Raw genomic sequence first — 16,715 nt, 5'->3', positions numbered from 1 at the left:
TTATGGGGATGAAGGGGAGAGGGGTGGAAAAGCTGAGGGGGAATGGTGATGGCGAGAGAGGCAAAGTAGAGTGCTCGCTCGCAATGGTGATTGCGCCGGCGTCTACGCTGCTCCCGGCATTAGCATCCTGATTCATGACTTAAGTTTCCCCAACTGCCCACAGCTATTAGCTTTCAGCTCCTTCGCCTGTCATTTACCCGCCGACAAGTCTTTTACTTAATGCACTGCTTTAATGAGTGCGCGCCCCCCTCTGCTAATATATTTGACTGTATGAAAGGTCACAACAGGAAGCTAAACAGATTGAGGGAGAAGCCAAGACAGGAGGAAGGATTTGTGGGGGTAACAAATTGGAGATGGCTGGCTTTTTTGCACTCCTTTTTTTAAAAAATGGAAGCGTTCTTTCGCGATGGAGGTGTCACGATTCCGTGGCCTCGTCAGCATCTGACTGTAATGGGTTAATGCGTACGTCTGGTTCCGCCTCATCCGTCAGAGGAGAGAAAGTTAAGGGAGAAAAAGAGCAAGGAGGCAAATGGAAGGGGCCGACACAGATTGGAGGCGCATGTTTCATTACCCATATAATGACCAGACTGATTGCCGTGCTAGCAATAGAAGAGCATCCTACACCTTCTTGGGAATTTATAGCCGACAGACTAGCAAGCCGTTAAGTATCCCTGAAATGGGGAACAGTTGGAGGGATATAGAGAAGCGTTCAGTAAAATTTGTTATATTGGAACATTGTGAGTTTTTAGAATGTTGCTTTCTTTTTATTTACTGTTTCTTTCGAATTTTGTAGTTCGGATCAGTGACATTTTAAATGAAACGTCGATCTGTGTTAAAAGGTGGTCATAGCCATGCCAAAGCAACAGGTGGTGTCTTATTTCTCAAAAGTAAGGCCATTTTAGCAAAAGTGAAGCTTTTTTTTAGAGAATATGCAGGCCGATTTATAGGCAAGACAATCTGAAATACTGGCATTAGATTGACTAAAAAAAGTACATGTATTTTAAAACTGGCTAGTGGATATTTTCCTGGAAATGTTGACCATTTTTTACGTTTTGCTCCCTATTGCACATTATAAAAAGGAAATACTGTCTCAGAAGAGGCATTTGCCTGGCAGTGTGGAAAAAAAACAGGTATATGTATTTTTCATGCCTAGTCAGACTAGGAAAAATGTTTTGCTTTTAGCCTGGTAAAATACATCCTGATAAAAATAATTGAAAAGGAACAAAGTTCAAACTAAATAGAGATTAAATATGCAATTGAGAGGCTAAAAAGAGCATTTGGAAAAAAATGTCCATATTTCCTCTACAAACAAACCTAGCATGCGACCTTCATTCCGTCACGGGACCCCCATGAGGTACCGTCTCCGACCTGGCGAAGCCTCATGTCGGTCCGGGGCGCCGAACCCGATAATCTAACAGTAATCCATTCCAAACTAATCAAACATTTACAAAGGTGTCGCGGCATGGAGAGAGCTCTATTCATCAGAGTACTCCATCACGGGGCCATTAGGCTAGCGGCGCCGTCTCAACATACGTACGCAAACCAGACAGCGGCGTGTGAGTGGCTGACTTGTCTACAGATATTAAAAACAAATGGTCATCCGTTACCAAACTCTTATCACGCCGACACGTGATGTATGTGATTAATAATTCAACCGGGGGCCATTCTGTAGGGGGCGGGACGTTTCTTCGTGGTGAAGGCCTTGACGGGTTTTTTGGGGGGAATTGAAAAGTGGGGTACGTTCGGCCTGTAATCCTCTTCTGGCGCCCGGGGGTCTCGGAGCCCCTCCTTCTGTGTTACCCAAACCATTTGTTTATTGTGAAGTAATTACAAAGCTGGATGCCTGGCAGGGAAAAAGGCCGAGGAGAGGTTTCGGTAATGATGTGGATTTTTTTTACAGTCATGTATCAAAATAGCGGCACGTCAAAGAATAACAATGGCGCCGACAACTGTTTTTGTACTCATTGGAAAGCATTGGTAGTAATGTAGAAAATTGTGACAGGCCATAACGGCATCAAGGCGCGTTTTTATCCAGCGACTTCCTTCACAAGGTTATAACCCGAGTCTTTTTTAAGCCCTGCTATGAAAAAAAATGTAATTTTCAGCACTCCAGAAGCCATTAAATGCCCCCTAGTGTAAGAGTGGCAATCCCTATTACCGCTGGATAAAGTGTACCCTTTTTTATTTGAAATGAAAATGTCAGTAATTTCTTTGGAGATGGATGACTCCGTGCACGCCGGCCCAATAAATGAAAAATTGATGAGGCTCTAGTTCGCTCTTTTAATATTTAAGGCAATATTAAAGTCTTGTCTTATGTCTCATGGAAATAGTTGGATCCAAAACGGAAAAAAAGACCATTGGGCATTGTTTACGGAACTCCTCATGCATGTTTGATCAAGTCGCACGGTTGTCTTGGAGGAATTCAAAGACCCTTGAAATCGGTGAGGATTTGCGGAAAGTATAAAAGTACTTAAGAGGAAGTCAAATGGCGACGTTGTGGAGTCGGCAGGCCGAATGCGGGCCGATGGCGGATGGCTTCTCGGCGCCGGAGGAAGCAGGCAGCCGCGCCATAAACGGCCCCAGATTTTATTTCTTCTATCGGGTCGTAATGTGTGCTCAGTGAGGAAATGGATGTTTAACGCGGTTGAGCGGACGAATGGGATGAATTGCCATTTAAAACAAAGATCCGTGGATGGGAAGCTGAAAGAGAGAAAGAGAGAGGGAGGTTAGAAGTAGGATAAGGAATTGTTCGGGTGCTTTGAAACCAGCCAGAGGCAAGGAGAGTGAGTCCCTCTGCATAGGCCCAAATTGACACCCGATCACAGGGCCTGCCTTCAAATGGGTCGAGCTCATGGCGTCATAGAGACACAATGCCGCAAATCAAGGAGGCCTCGGAACAAAGCCTGACCCCGTAGTTCTCAATGGAGAAGGTAAATGATGGCCTTCCTTGCCGTTTGTTTCATGACCTCGGAAGATAAAGGTGAGAAGGTTTAGGAGACAAAGGACGGGAAGGGATCATTTGAGGTGATACTCTTGTTTTAGGTGAGGTTTTTAATACTCAACCATATATTTTTTTACTCGTGATTGTACTAATAACTACTTGATGATGCGCAATCATTGCTTAGTTTTTTCTCCAGTAAAATAAATTACAATTTGTATACTTTTTAAACACTACAAAACTATCTTTTACATCTAGCTCATTTATACTAGGGTTCATCCATCCCTTAATCAAGATTGTCTAACAAAATTGTAAATATTTTCATAATTCTCTGCCTCTCGCTATAAGAAAGCTGATAATCTTTCTTAAATGTTCTTCTTGTCCAGTTAAACTTTTGCCAAATCCACTTTCTTCCTGGAAAGACTGCTCAACATTTGCTGAAAAACCAAACCATTAAAATAATATTACTTTGCTAGTAAATTTCCTACACTGCAAATTTCGAATAGTACGTTATTTGCAATTTTTTTCCTCTCCAAATCCCAATCAATTAAAAATAAATTCTGAGATTGCTTGATTATTTGAAAACAATTATAAGTAGCAGCCAGCCAGACCCAAGTAGCATCAACCTGCCGTTCCATCTACTCCGCCTTCCAATCGCTGCACACTCACGCGCACGTTTGGCGGCATGCTTACACACGGCATCGCATCCCTACGTGGGAAAATGGCATGGGCGCACAATCGGCGGCTCCAAGTTGAGGGGCCCATTACATTGTAGTGGTGGTTAACAGGGACATTCGAACTGAGAACCAAGATACTCCAGCTCCCATTTAGACAAATTAAATCAAGTCCCATAATGCCTCACGGATCTGTTGCCCGGGATACGCATCCGAGCACAGCCCCCCCCCTCCACGGATGGCGGAATGGAAGCCTTTTATATATCCGCCGCTCGGACAACGGGGGGTGTGACGACTACCTGCCAACTATTATCAAAGGCAGCCGTTTCATAGCCCCGCCATCATATTTTTGGATTGATCTAAATTACACGTCAGTGAGTGCTAGAGTAACGTGATCTATAAAGAGATAGCCACTACTTGTGCATTATTAAACTCCCCGAGTGACTGCTCTGCTTTTGGATTGCCGTAATTATCTGTGCTGGAGGCACAACAAGTGGCCCAAACACAGCTGTTAGACGGCCTGCGCGCTGCAACACGGCTCGCTATTAATTGTTTTCCAACAGAGGCTGCGTTTGGCAGAGGTTAAAATGAAAGGGGAGGGACTGGGGGGGGGATTGGGAGGGGATATTTTTGGCATGAAGGCTGCACATGGTTCTTCCATTTACTATTTGGAGTTGTTTTTTTTCTTAAAATGCAAAAAAAAGAAGGCAAGATATGCAATCTGGTCTGTTTCTTAGCAGGTTTTGCTAAGGATTTGTTGGTCTAATATTACTACTGTGATTTTTAGATGGATATGGCTTGAGAAGTTAGGTTTTTTTTTTTGTTTCTTTGATTTAGCTCTACTTTTGTCTTGATTGGGTTATTTGAAGTGGTAGTAATGTCGCTTTGTACATGCTAAGATGTTTTTAGGTTTATGTGAGATGCCTTTTGGTGTTTTTGTTTTATTTTTATGTTGGTTAAGGACTGGATTGACAGCTAAAGTTTGGGATTTTAATGCTATATTGTGACTATAACTTGACCGCTGGCTTGGATTTTTCATCAAATGAGTCAAACAAGGAAAACATTACAACGCTTTGAACACGTTAACTAATTAAATAGTTATTTAAAATACTCAGTGTTGCAAATTTTCATTTAGGACAAAATATCAATGCAGTTTGATACATACTCTAAAACTGTCTGAATCTTGTTATTCAATTGGAGTATCCACTTCAATATAAATGACACTAATTAAATATTAAAAGTAATCATGTTAACTTTATTTTTTTTAATCTGCTATGTCCATTTAAAAAATATCCAATCCGCTTTTAGCAGAAAAGGTCGCCCAGCCATGCTTTACCGCCTCCCCTCCAGTATCCTATGAAAAGAAATTAATCAGACATTTGCTGCTTTATATCTTTTAAAACTCAGAACTTACAGTAAATCCTCGGCACTCTGAACCATAACTGCCCGTGGCCCTCGTGACCCGTCATATATCCCCTCCTGCGAAGAAAAGGGCGATAGCTTGCACATAGGGCATTCTGGGATGCCGACAGGATCGCTGTGGGACGCCGATGTGGGGTCATGTGACTCATACCGTCCGACAGCGCGGCACCAGGCGGCGCTTGCGGTCCCGCACGGGTGTTGCGGTGACATAGACGGTAAACCAGATGGATCAGTTTCTCTTCGGGGCCTTTCTTCTCCTTCTGCGTCAACGTACATAGATCGTTTGAAAATGTCAAGCAGACTTGGTAGGAAATAGCCTCAATGGGAAGCGGGGTGAAGTAACGGGGTAATATCTTCGCTTGGGTCTTCCGGGATGGACTTTGTATGTTTTTCCGACTCCTTTTTTACCAACACTTTGCAATTTGGACAAGCAAAGAGTATTGGAATTTTGTTACCTCAAGGCTAATAATCATCTTGTTCTATGTGCAGCATTTATGAAAACGCCCAATGTGCTTGTAAATATTTTTTTTATATGGTGAGGGCCATATAGGAGCCCATATAATGTAATTGGAGTCAGTTTACATCATTGCATGCCATCAATGGCCAGCCTTATTTCATGTTTCACCTCTTTGGAAGTGGAACGGCAGATGCAACTCATACAAGGCGGACATAATATCAGGCAATATAGAGGCAGAGCGGTAGGCCATTCAAATGCAAATGGGATGGCGGGCCCGCCGCCGGCAGCAGGGAAAAGAAGAAATTGGCCGGGATGACAATGCAAGTAAACCACTCCAGTTTGTCAAGAAGGCTGCGCTTTGTCACAAAACTGCCATTGGATTTTAGTACAAGTGCTGCTACACCACTAAACAGAATAATATTCCGCCCCAAAATATGCCTGCCTGATGCTCAACTCTAGTAATAAGATTGAGATTCAGAGATTTATTTTCAAATAAATGCTACTTTTTTTGAAAGAAATTTGGGAAAACAAGGAACCAGGTTTTGCTATGCTGTGTAAATGTGGTGCAATATTTCATATTATCGATATTGTCCAATCAAGGAGTGTTACTTTTACGGTGTATACCTATAAGATCAAATAAAATGACTTAACTTAACTTAATGATGTCATTGTTTAATAACAATAAGATAAAAAAAGAGGTACTATTTTTTTAATGAAAATATCTTCTTAGTATTATGTTGCTTTTTAGAAAATGCTCTATGTATTGACAGAAATATGGTCCTGAAAGACAGTAACTTTTTTTACAGATTCAGTCAGTAAAAATGCACCAAAAAATGCCATTTTAAATTAATGCATGCTTTTAAGACACTTTTTTTGACTATCTTCTTAGAGGTACACACATTGTTGTTATGGTTTCAGAGGTATAGACACCAGGCCTCACTGGACCCTCAGCCTATAATAAATTACCTACAAGTGCCTGAGAACAATAACACACCCAAAAAGTGTGAGCCATCCATTTCTCCGCCATTTACAAGAAATCAATATCAATACTTAATGCAACGTGGATGAAAAATGAGCACAGATACAGGGGCATAATGCAATGTGCTCAAATGAAAAGACCTTGGAGTGCCGGCTCCCCAAAGGGGGAGGAGGTTGGCCACAAATAAAGATTGCCTTACCCTTTTTTTGGGTTATTTTTTTTAGCCCTTGTCTATATTTTTACTTTAAGAATAACCTCTTTCTTTCAGTTCATTTGTTTAATCGCTAATCAATGCTCTATTTGGGCACGACAACCAGTGAAGGTCTTTGTGAGATAGTTCACTAGGAAAAACAACGCCGTTAAACGGTGTACTCATCAGACACCCTCCACCACACACACACACACATATACACACTCATACACACACAAGAGTGCACCATCCACCACCAGAGATGATCTGGACGGAAGGCAGTCAGCGGAGATCTCTTTACCATGTCACAAATGAATCATCTGTTAAGGATAAACATGATCTATATTTGTCCCCCGGGCTTACTGCATGATGTCACTTGACGGCCTTAACGTCCCATTTCATTGTGCGTGGCGGTGATGTAGTGCAGGTCTTTGTGCGCAAAGAAACTCTTCCGCTTAGATTCCAGCTTGTCACATGATTATGAATGGCATATGAAGCGCCTCAAGATGAACACTGTGGGCTGTGAATCTTTTGGAAAGGACTTGGGTTATTATATCATACATTAAGGAACCATTCTAGTTGTACTTTGCCTCTCAAAAAATCAGGTACCTTTAGAGTACAGGTGTCAAACTCGAGGCTCGGGGCCGCCAAATGATATGCCCAGACTTTATGTTTTTCCATGATTAAATCCAATGAACCTTCATTTATATATAGCACCTTCCATTCCCATAAATGCAACACAAAGTGATCCATATAAAATAAACCAATAATAATAATCACTGCTTGTTTCTTTACACAGAATTGTAAGAGCTGCTCAGCTGGGGAAAGACAGACTTCCAAACCAGGAGATGCAAGGAGTGCCATCCCAGAAATCATGAGCAGAACGTGGCTAGATGCCACCATCCTACAGGTAAGCTCCTCCTCTCTCCCAAAGTTTTGTTGTTGTTATTGTTGCTGTTATCGCTTTAAAAAACTAGTGGAATTCACATGAATAAACTGAACCTGAACAATGCAGTTAAAGTAATACACCTATTTAAGAATAACAATTATTCGTAGTTGTGTTTTAAGATTGTCATAAATCTCCTATAATTAGATCTTGAAGCAAAGTCAACATACCTGATAAAAAGTGCATTGGGTGTAAGGGTTTCTCAGGTTTTTCAGGACTGTTAGACTGCAGAATTCAGTAGCCAGTAGATGGCACTGCACCCAAGTTGTCACAAGCCAGTCATCAATTTTACCTTCTGCCAAAGAGCAAACATATTTGTTTTAGTGTGGCTCTCCAGGGCTTTTTTTCTTCTTAGATGCAGTATGAGAGAATATCAATAACCAATATGTTCACAAGCCAGCGGGCAACACGTCTCAATCCTCATCCATTCCCTTTTTACCGAACTCCGCGTCCTCATTCATTGTCAGAATACACAAATGATCATCTTTGTAGATGGCCCCTTCTGTAAAAACAGATCTTTTTGTTATTGTTGTCCTCTTGATTCTATTTCTTTGTGCCACGGTTGCTCATGTTACCATGGAAAGCTTCGCGTATATGCTCTACCATTCCATCTGCCTAACTCTGACGTACTAGCAGGCAAATGACATCAATTAGTCGTTAGTAGAGAGGGAATATTTGTATTGTTAAAGGCTTGGTGTCATGTTCTGAATGCAGCCATTGTTCCCACGTGAGCTTTGGATGGGGTAAGTGTTTATTGAACTTCACAGAAAGCGTCCGGGACAAAGGGACCCGATATTGGTTACTCACTTTGCAGCATAGTTTAGACTCTTACCGCAGTTCCTTTAAGTAGATGCCACACCCCGATTAGTTGCAACCTGGCGTGTCATCTGCACAAAACAGATAAACACATTTAACGTTATTATCATAACCTGTGGACATCAACATTGCATGAATTTCCATTGGTAACCAAAGAATGAAGGTAGTTTTGATCATTTGGATCACAATTCTCCAAGGGTTCTTTATTGGACCACGTGCGCTGTAGGCAGGGGCGGATAATTGAGGGTGTTGGGGGCGTGGCTGCAGTGGGGCCTAGTTTGAGGAAGTTAAATGGGCGTGGTTGGATGAGAGGAGAATGTAAAACAAACATAAGATGATGTGCAGAGAGGGTTTTAGTGTTGAAATGTATCGCCATCACCCCCTCCTACACCCAGGTTCGCGTTTGTTCCGGCACTGGCTGTGGATTCTGTTTCCTGATATTAGGGTAGAAAAATGTAATGTTTTTGGAGTCAGGTATTTAGGTGTAGTTGTGGCAGGCTTGATGGACTTGTGTTTTAGGTCAGAGGCCGTTTTGGTGACTCCTTTTTTCTTTTTTTTTGGGAGGGGGATGGGCTGGACAATGTGCTCATTGTTATAGAAATCATCCCCAAATGTGACATCTTCTGTCACGATAATGAATACAATTGAAGAAATGTGCACATTAGTCTCCCTGACGGCTCAGTAAGCGATAGTGCAAGTTGAGTGTGACAAAGTTGCCTCCCCGTGGCCTCGGGCTGGATGAGCTCATGGGGTGCCGAATCAAAGAGAAGTGTCAGTAATACAAGTGAAACATGGATACACTTTTGTTTTTTTTAAATGGAATGTAAAATGTGATTTTGTCCAAAGTCTGATCAACCTTCTTCACAAACATTATGTAGTCGTTCTTGGACTATTTTTGTTCATTTTTCATTGACAATGATTTTTTTAGGTCATTTTTTTCTTACCTGTCGCATATTCTGCCTTCTTCCGAGGGTTTAGTGGTGTAAGTGTGACACATTTTATCAAAAAAATCTGAACATCCTCTATCTAATTTTTGCAGGCAGTCAATTAAATCAGTCTGATCAAGCCATGAGATTAGCGAATGAACTATTTTAGGGTTCAGTGTGTTTGTGCAGTCTAGAGTGGTCGATAGCACACATTACAAGTTAGGAATTATCAAAATGTTTCTTCGAGTGTTCTTAAATTGGCTCCTGTTTAAATTTCTAGTCATTAAAGCCACACCTCCCTCAAGGACCCTCGTCTTTATCCACTCCTAACTTCCATTTATACCACATGACAGCAACACTCCCTTTTGTGCCCCCTTTTTTTTATTTAACTGCTCCTTCTCTCTCTCTTTCTTCCCTCTTTGGGGATTTTTTTTAACATCTCTTCCATTAACACAGCCATGCTGAGCTCTAATTATTCACTCATTCCGCTTTTTCTGGGGTGCCTGCCACTCGCTCGCTGGTTGGATGCTATTGTGGCTCCTTAGCAATTGTTAACTGAATACACCTAATTATGTAAGTTGATAATTACATGTTTTAATGTAGATATTCTGGTCGTATAAAAGGTCTGTGCTTGGTTGACATTGTTTTCTTTCTTTTAACTAGAAGGTGATTCAGGAGTTTTTCTAGAAATGGCTTCCAATTGGACACGTTTACCCGACTTTTTACATTTTTTTAGCAAAGTAGTGTGATGTTGGATGTAGTATTCAGATCCAAAGTGTGATAAAGAAAAGTATCAAGCCAGACAATGATCCCATTTATCAATATTTATTGTCCGTGGCGAATGATGCGGCTCTAAACTGAATTTAATTCAAGCTGCTGTCAACTGAAAGATTATTTAGTGTGGTTTCAGCAAGGTGCGGGGCAGGGTGGAGATAGAGGTCAGAGTTGAAGGCTCCCTAGGGAGGTCCCCAGGGTCTTGGGGACATCAGTCGTCCATTATGAGCTAATCAGGATGACTGGAGGGGGCTGGGGAAGAGAGTACGCCAGACCACCGTGACCAACGGGACGGTGGAAGACTCCATCCGGTCCTCGCTAGATACTTTATGCGTGTCTTTATTTTGTGGGAGCAGCAGAAGGTGGGATCCCTTAGGGCGACGTCCACATCTCTCGGTCCCCACCTCCAGATGCCGACGGTTCGATAGCGGCCCCGGCGTGAGTGACATGCGGCCATACTCTCGCTGGGCTCTTTGCATGGCCCAGGGGAGCTGCTGTGTTAAGAAGATGATATTGTATTTACCAAAAAAAAGATTTGTAAATGGAAGCCGACAGGCTGTTCGTTAAAGGGCAACGACATGAGGTGCTTCATGTCGGCTTTATACCCTACGAGCCTAAAATGTCATTTTTTAGGAATGGATATGGGAACATAGAGGGTTAAATGTCAAGAGGCGTATGGCTGATATCATCTAAGCTGCATAGTTCTTTGCGTATGTGATATAATAACCGACTGCCAATCTGGCCTTTCAGGTGATGAATATTGACTTAAAATGTAACTTATAGACCAGAAATGGGCAAACTACGGCCCGCGGGCCACATTTTTGTGGATTGTTGCAATGCTATAGCGGATGTAAGGCTGTGAAATTTCCAGTAAATGTAAAATGTCCTCTTTATTTTCCAGCACAAGCACTTTCAGATAACAAATTGATGTTTCGATTAGACAGGCTTTATTCCTGACCGCTCAGGAAACAAATACACCACAAGAAACAAAATATTACAAGTGAAAAGCTACATTGATTTCTTCCACTATCATCCTACTCCTTATGGATGTAAGACATGCATTAATACTGCTTCATATGATATACAGATATGCCCTGTTTGTTTCAGGGGAAAGTTTAAGATGTCACAGTTGGTAAAGATAGAAATCTAGAAAGATTTACACAAAAATGTGATGATCAGCACCCATGTTGAATATACAATGATTGGAAAAATGGCGTTGAAATGGAATGTATATCTGATTTAATGCCATAGATCATAGAATTAATAGACAAACAGTCGCTTTGAGACATGTTTGAAGTGTTGCTCAGGAGCATACATGGATTGTAAGTAGAGGTTGCTCGGGGAGGATTGGGTGCATCAGAGACACCCGATCCTTCCCCAGGCGCACTTTTACAGCCTCTGAAATGAGATGCATCTTTGATTTGCTTGCCCTGTAAACAGACAGCGACATGAAGGGGGCTCTGCTCTCAGCTTTGCTACCACTGACCCAACATAATCTTGATAGAAAAGTGGAGGATGTCACCAAACACAGCTATATTCATCCACCACTAGAAATACAGTTAACTTGAAAACACAAGATAAACCGAGTTGGCATACAAAGCAAATACTTAAAATACCTAGACCTCAGATGAATAAAATGTGTGTATTTTTCAAAATATACTCTTAAACTAAATATATCTAATAGCTAAAGGTGTATGCTTAAAACTCATGAAATTACATTTTGGAGCGCGGTGATATAGCGGCTACACTAGAGACACAATCCATTTTTTTCCTATCTTAATAGTTTAATTTGCACGTATTCTAACTGAATGTGACCAGAAGAGGGCAGACAGCTGTGACCTTCCACGTTGCCCCTCCTGTGGTCAGTTAGTGTGAGGCTGCACTGATGAGTCAGGAAAGAGGAGGGTTGGATGGAGGGAGGGATGACAATGGTGTTGCCCTAATGCCCCCAACACACACACGTTTACACAAACGTACACACACACACGTATACACACACCACAAGCCCTTCCAGACTGTCTGCCTCCAGCGGGTGAACATGAAGCAGTGCGGTCAGCTAATGCGGCCAAGGGATGGACCGGAGGAGCTAAGATGTCATGTCTATCTGTTGGCTAACAATTAAAGATGGCACCTCAAGCAGATCAATTTGAATGGCAGCCATATCGCTTCATTCAACGCCATCCACTCTATTTTAAGAATTCGACCCCATCTGTCAAATATGGCCACTTTTCCAGAATACTCGCACCATTTTAAGCACGAATCGGATTAACATATCTCTAAACCAAACGGACATCACCAGGACGAAGACGAACGTGGCTACTGAGAAACACAACACCGTTGCAAAGCAAGCACTTGAAATATCAACGCCGCGTCCTTCTAATTAAAGCCGAGGCTAATGGGCCCTAATTGCGTCGCTAAAACGTGGCCGCTTCGCTCCTCTCCAGTGTAACTTGACCACACTTTTTCCCATATGGATTAATGGGGGGCAGCTGCAAACTAAAAAGCAGTTAATTTATCGGAAGATCCATTATAGGATACACTGAAAGGAGGCAAAAAAAAACAAGGTTTGAGAAAGCTTTTAAAGGCTTCATAGGAAGAAAAAAATACTTTATCAGGATCTGGATATTGAAGATGTGGTTTATGTTCCAAGAACTGATATACTAATATACTGCATACACCTTGTACACAGTTTAGAAGGGACTTGTGTGTTTTCCAGTATCGCACTTGTTTCCACTATTTGAGAATCTCACTACTTCATCTACTATATGTCCGTGTTTTACCAGAATCATCTGTTGTACGTCTCCAATTGTGCACATTGCAATGAAGCTAAATGAAGGGCATTAAAGAAGACAAGGGTTTTGCACCAGTGATGATCCCCTACTCCGATTAAGCCCAGCAGTCACAGTTTGACTGTGGCCTTCTGCCTGGCTGAACCTTTTATCTTTAATTGCGCTCACATTGAACTTCCCTATCAGGCCAATTTGGCCTTTGGCAGCCGTTCAATTTGGCTAATTGCTTTCGGCATTTATTTAATTGCGTGGTATTGATCGGGCGAGGTCATCCCTGTCTCACAAATAAGCCTGAGTGCATTTTGGCTTTTGTTTGGAAACTTGTAGAGCTCTTATTAGTCCTCATAGAGAGACTCATTTGGATTCACACCAGCTGCCCTATACGGCCACACGTGTACTAATAAATTCATGAGAAAGCGCCTGTTTATAAATAGATGCAAACAAAACATCGACCTTAATGAACTCTTGTAGGAAAAACACCAAAAACAATACTTTTTTAATGAAACAGTCCAATACAATGAGCAAACCGAACGGGGTCTCGCGCTCTTAACTTGCTTTCATTTCAGGGCCAGTGGATGTTGTAGAGAGAGTGATGGCAAATAAAGGGAGAATCGATGGCGCTTCATTAAAAACAGCAGGCAGTCTTTCGCCTGGACACGGCTTAATTACAGTTTCACTGGCGTTTGCTTTAATTGGAGGAAATAAAGGGAGTAAAGTGGAGTGAATAGGATGGTATTAGCATATCTATCAGGGCACGCAAAGAGGCCTCGGGGTCCCGCTGTCCAACCTGCAGTGGTTCATCTCACCTTTATCTAACCCCGTAGACGCACGCATTGATTCCCCCCTCCCCACCTAACCAAGCCCACGTGTTATTGTAACTAAATGAATGGATTATTTACTTTGTGCTCATTTCAAAACAAGATTTGCCTGTGGGAACAGACATAAAAACACAGTTTTTATTCACTAGTAACTCAAGTTTTTGGATAAGTAATGAAAAAAAATTAAACATTGTGTTATGTTTAGTGAATTTGCTGCACCTGAAACGCTACAGTGCCTTATTAAATGTGGTGTCTTTGATTTTTGGTGCAAAAATAAGGAGTAAAATGTTTTCTCCAAGGGCTTTTTTGATAAAAACTTTTCCATAAACGACAGTTTTAATCAATTTGTGACAGCTGCCAAGTTTTATTGCGCCGTTTCTCCATTTTAGCAACTTTAATTTGTTCAATTTCAAAAACAAAAAGACAAGATTACAAATTTAAACTGCCAAATGCTACCAAACTGTGTTTCCTTCATTTTGAAAGTATAAAGATAGAATAAATATGATTTTCACTCTTGATTCAGGATAGTAGAATAATAACAATTCGTCAGGCTTTTGTCTTTACACATCGGTAACCAACCCCTCCCTCCCTCTCTTTATTCTGAAAATGGCAGTACCTTGGCTTTGACAATGACTGATAGCCCAGCGGGTCAAATCTCTCCTAGGCGCTGTGTCACTGACAGGTGAGCGGAGGCAGCCTCTCCCGGTGCAGTTAATAACAATTTGAAAAAGGGGTTGAGGGTTGATAACACAATCATTACCTGGATGAGGACGCCAGACAGCTGTAAGCAGGCATGCAGATGGACGGCCGTCGTTAGTCCTTGTCACGGCGCCTAAATAGGCGTGAGAGCACTTCAGCCCTTGTCGTCATTTCGCTAATCAAGCGGGAACTGTTCGCTTTTTTTCTTGACAACCACGTATGCAAACCATCTTGAGTCGTGTTCAACAACCCAACAAACTGAACAAATGCAAATGTCAGGGTTTTGCTGGATTTGAGTGTAATGCAAGAAAATTGCTCCAATTTCCCCCCAATCGTGGACATGTGGAAATGGTCATTTTGCCATAGTCTGCATGAAATCTGACCAAAATATATTGTCGTCGGTACATCTGCGGTTAAAAATAGACGACGGCATTTGCTTCCTGCGATAATACGTAGACGTGACCGGTCTCTCTGTGAGGTCCTTCATCATTGAAAAAGATTGATTTGTAATTGGTGGTGTTCCCATCTGTTCTGGTTAGGCGGAATTACGGCTAAACCAGTTAGTAAACACTTTGCCCCATTGTCTGTTGTTTTGATAATCACCCATAATAGCATCCAGCATCAGTACGCTCTTTAAACCTGATTTAGGAGCTAATGGAATAAGAGAGAGAGGCAGTCAGTATATGCACTGGGCCTAATGTCATTACAAATGTTTGCAAAGGCTAAATTAAATCAGCTGTAAATTGCGCCCTCAACTAAGCCAGAGAAGCCATCCTTGGGCTGGAGTGGCGGGGCTTCCAGGGATTCATATTTTAACCTTGCGTAAAAAATGCACTTAAACAGATTACAATAAAATAGGCGCGCGGTACGGCTGGATGGGAATAATGGTAATTGCCGCTGCTTTAATGGTTTCCTGTTAGTCCAAGTCCAGCCAAAGGCGGAGCTATTTTAAAGTTGGAGGCGGCCACGGAGGTCAGAACTTTGCAAATGGGGTGATTCAATAGAAAGGCCGCATGTCGGCAAACAGCATGTGACACGTCTAATGGGGCTGGAGCTGCTAACAGATGCTGGCGGAGGGCGAATGCCCAATGTAGCCAAATCGAGTTGGGGATTGAGCAGGTGTTTGAGGTTTTTGGCTTTGACAAAGGAACAAGTCCATTTGCAATTATGTGGATGAAACCCAGTCACTTACCAAAGATGTGCAACAGGGTTCTAAGACATCTAATATTAGGTGGAATACTCAGCGTTGCAAAAAATATAAAATCAAAATAATTGAGATTGGAAGTTGTGAAAAAGCAAGTTAACCAGTACCAAAGTTTCTGGTAAAATATTCTTTGTTGACTGTTGATTTATAAAATTCATTGTATGACTGTGCCCTTTTATCACAGAAATGTCTACTGTTCCTTCTGGGAATGACGGAAGAGGCCCAGTTCAAGGTGTTTTCTGTAAAAACATGTCACCATTTGGAGGAATGAGAACAGTGGACCCAAGTGCACAATAACGAAGAGGCAATCCAGGAATGAAGGTACGAAACTCAGAATTGTTTTTCTTGTGAAAACTGCCAATGCAGAACAATAACAAAGTGCAAACAAATGACAAAATGCAAAAAGACAGGTAAGTAAAGGTCTTTTATTAAGGGAAAATTGTATGTTGTCATGAATTGCTGCAACACTTGGTCTCTCTTGTAACTCTGCACTTGGTGGCTTCAGGTAAAACCATAGACCCCCACACGCTCATGTTCGGCCATTGTGTCAATTAACAAGGAAAAGGGCCAAGCAAACGTGCGAGGTGATGACACGGTACACAAAGTGAACGTCATTACTCACAGAGGCTGTCTTTTACCCTCGTGCGTAAGTGGTTTCGTCATTATTGACTTGGGGCGTTCAAATAACTTTACAATAAGATAGGTGCACAAATCCCCAAAAATCAGAAACTAAAGGGTGTTTTTAACTAAAAGCCAGCTCGGTTTAGGTTCTGTATGGACCTTGCTTTGTACACCATTGAGGATTCAGGTGTCGAACTTATGGGCAAGTCTTCTGGGACGGCGCTATTTTTTTTACAGACTACATTGAGAGGAGAAAGTGACACCGCCTGTCTAAAACCCCCTGAAATATAAAAGCGTCCTCATTAATTGCAAGCTCTTTATTTGAGCGGAGACAGTGATTATGAAAGTGTCTTTTCAAAGTGAAGGCAAAAGCCTTTTGAGCTACTGCGTAAATTGAAACCGCTCCTCGGTTGTCAGCGGGCCAAAGGTTGATGTCACGGCGCAGCGAAAGGGCGGCAGAAA

General features: G+C 41.9%; 1 long non-coding RNA gene across 1 annotated transcript; it reads left to right on the top strand.

The window, feature by feature from the left end:
* Positions 1-7,457: 7,457 nt before the first annotated feature.
* LOC144205066 (uncharacterized) lies at positions 7,458-15,961 on the top strand. Its single transcript, XR_013328000.1, has 2 exons — positions 7,458-7,570; positions 15,817-15,961. It is a non-coding gene; the product is annotated as an uncharacterized LOC144205066 (long non-coding RNA).
* Positions 15,962-16,715: the final 754 nt, after the last annotated feature.

This window comes from Stigmatopora nigra, chromosome 12 (assembly GCF_051989575.1).
Source record: "Stigmatopora nigra isolate UIUO_SnigA chromosome 12, RoL_Snig_1.1, whole genome shotgun sequence".
Classification (NCBI taxonomy): Eukaryota; Metazoa; Chordata; class Actinopteri; order Syngnathiformes; family Syngnathidae; genus Stigmatopora; species Stigmatopora nigra.
The sequence above is the reverse complement of the archived record's forward strand: the minus strand, read 5'-3'. Positions and strand labels throughout refer to the sequence as shown.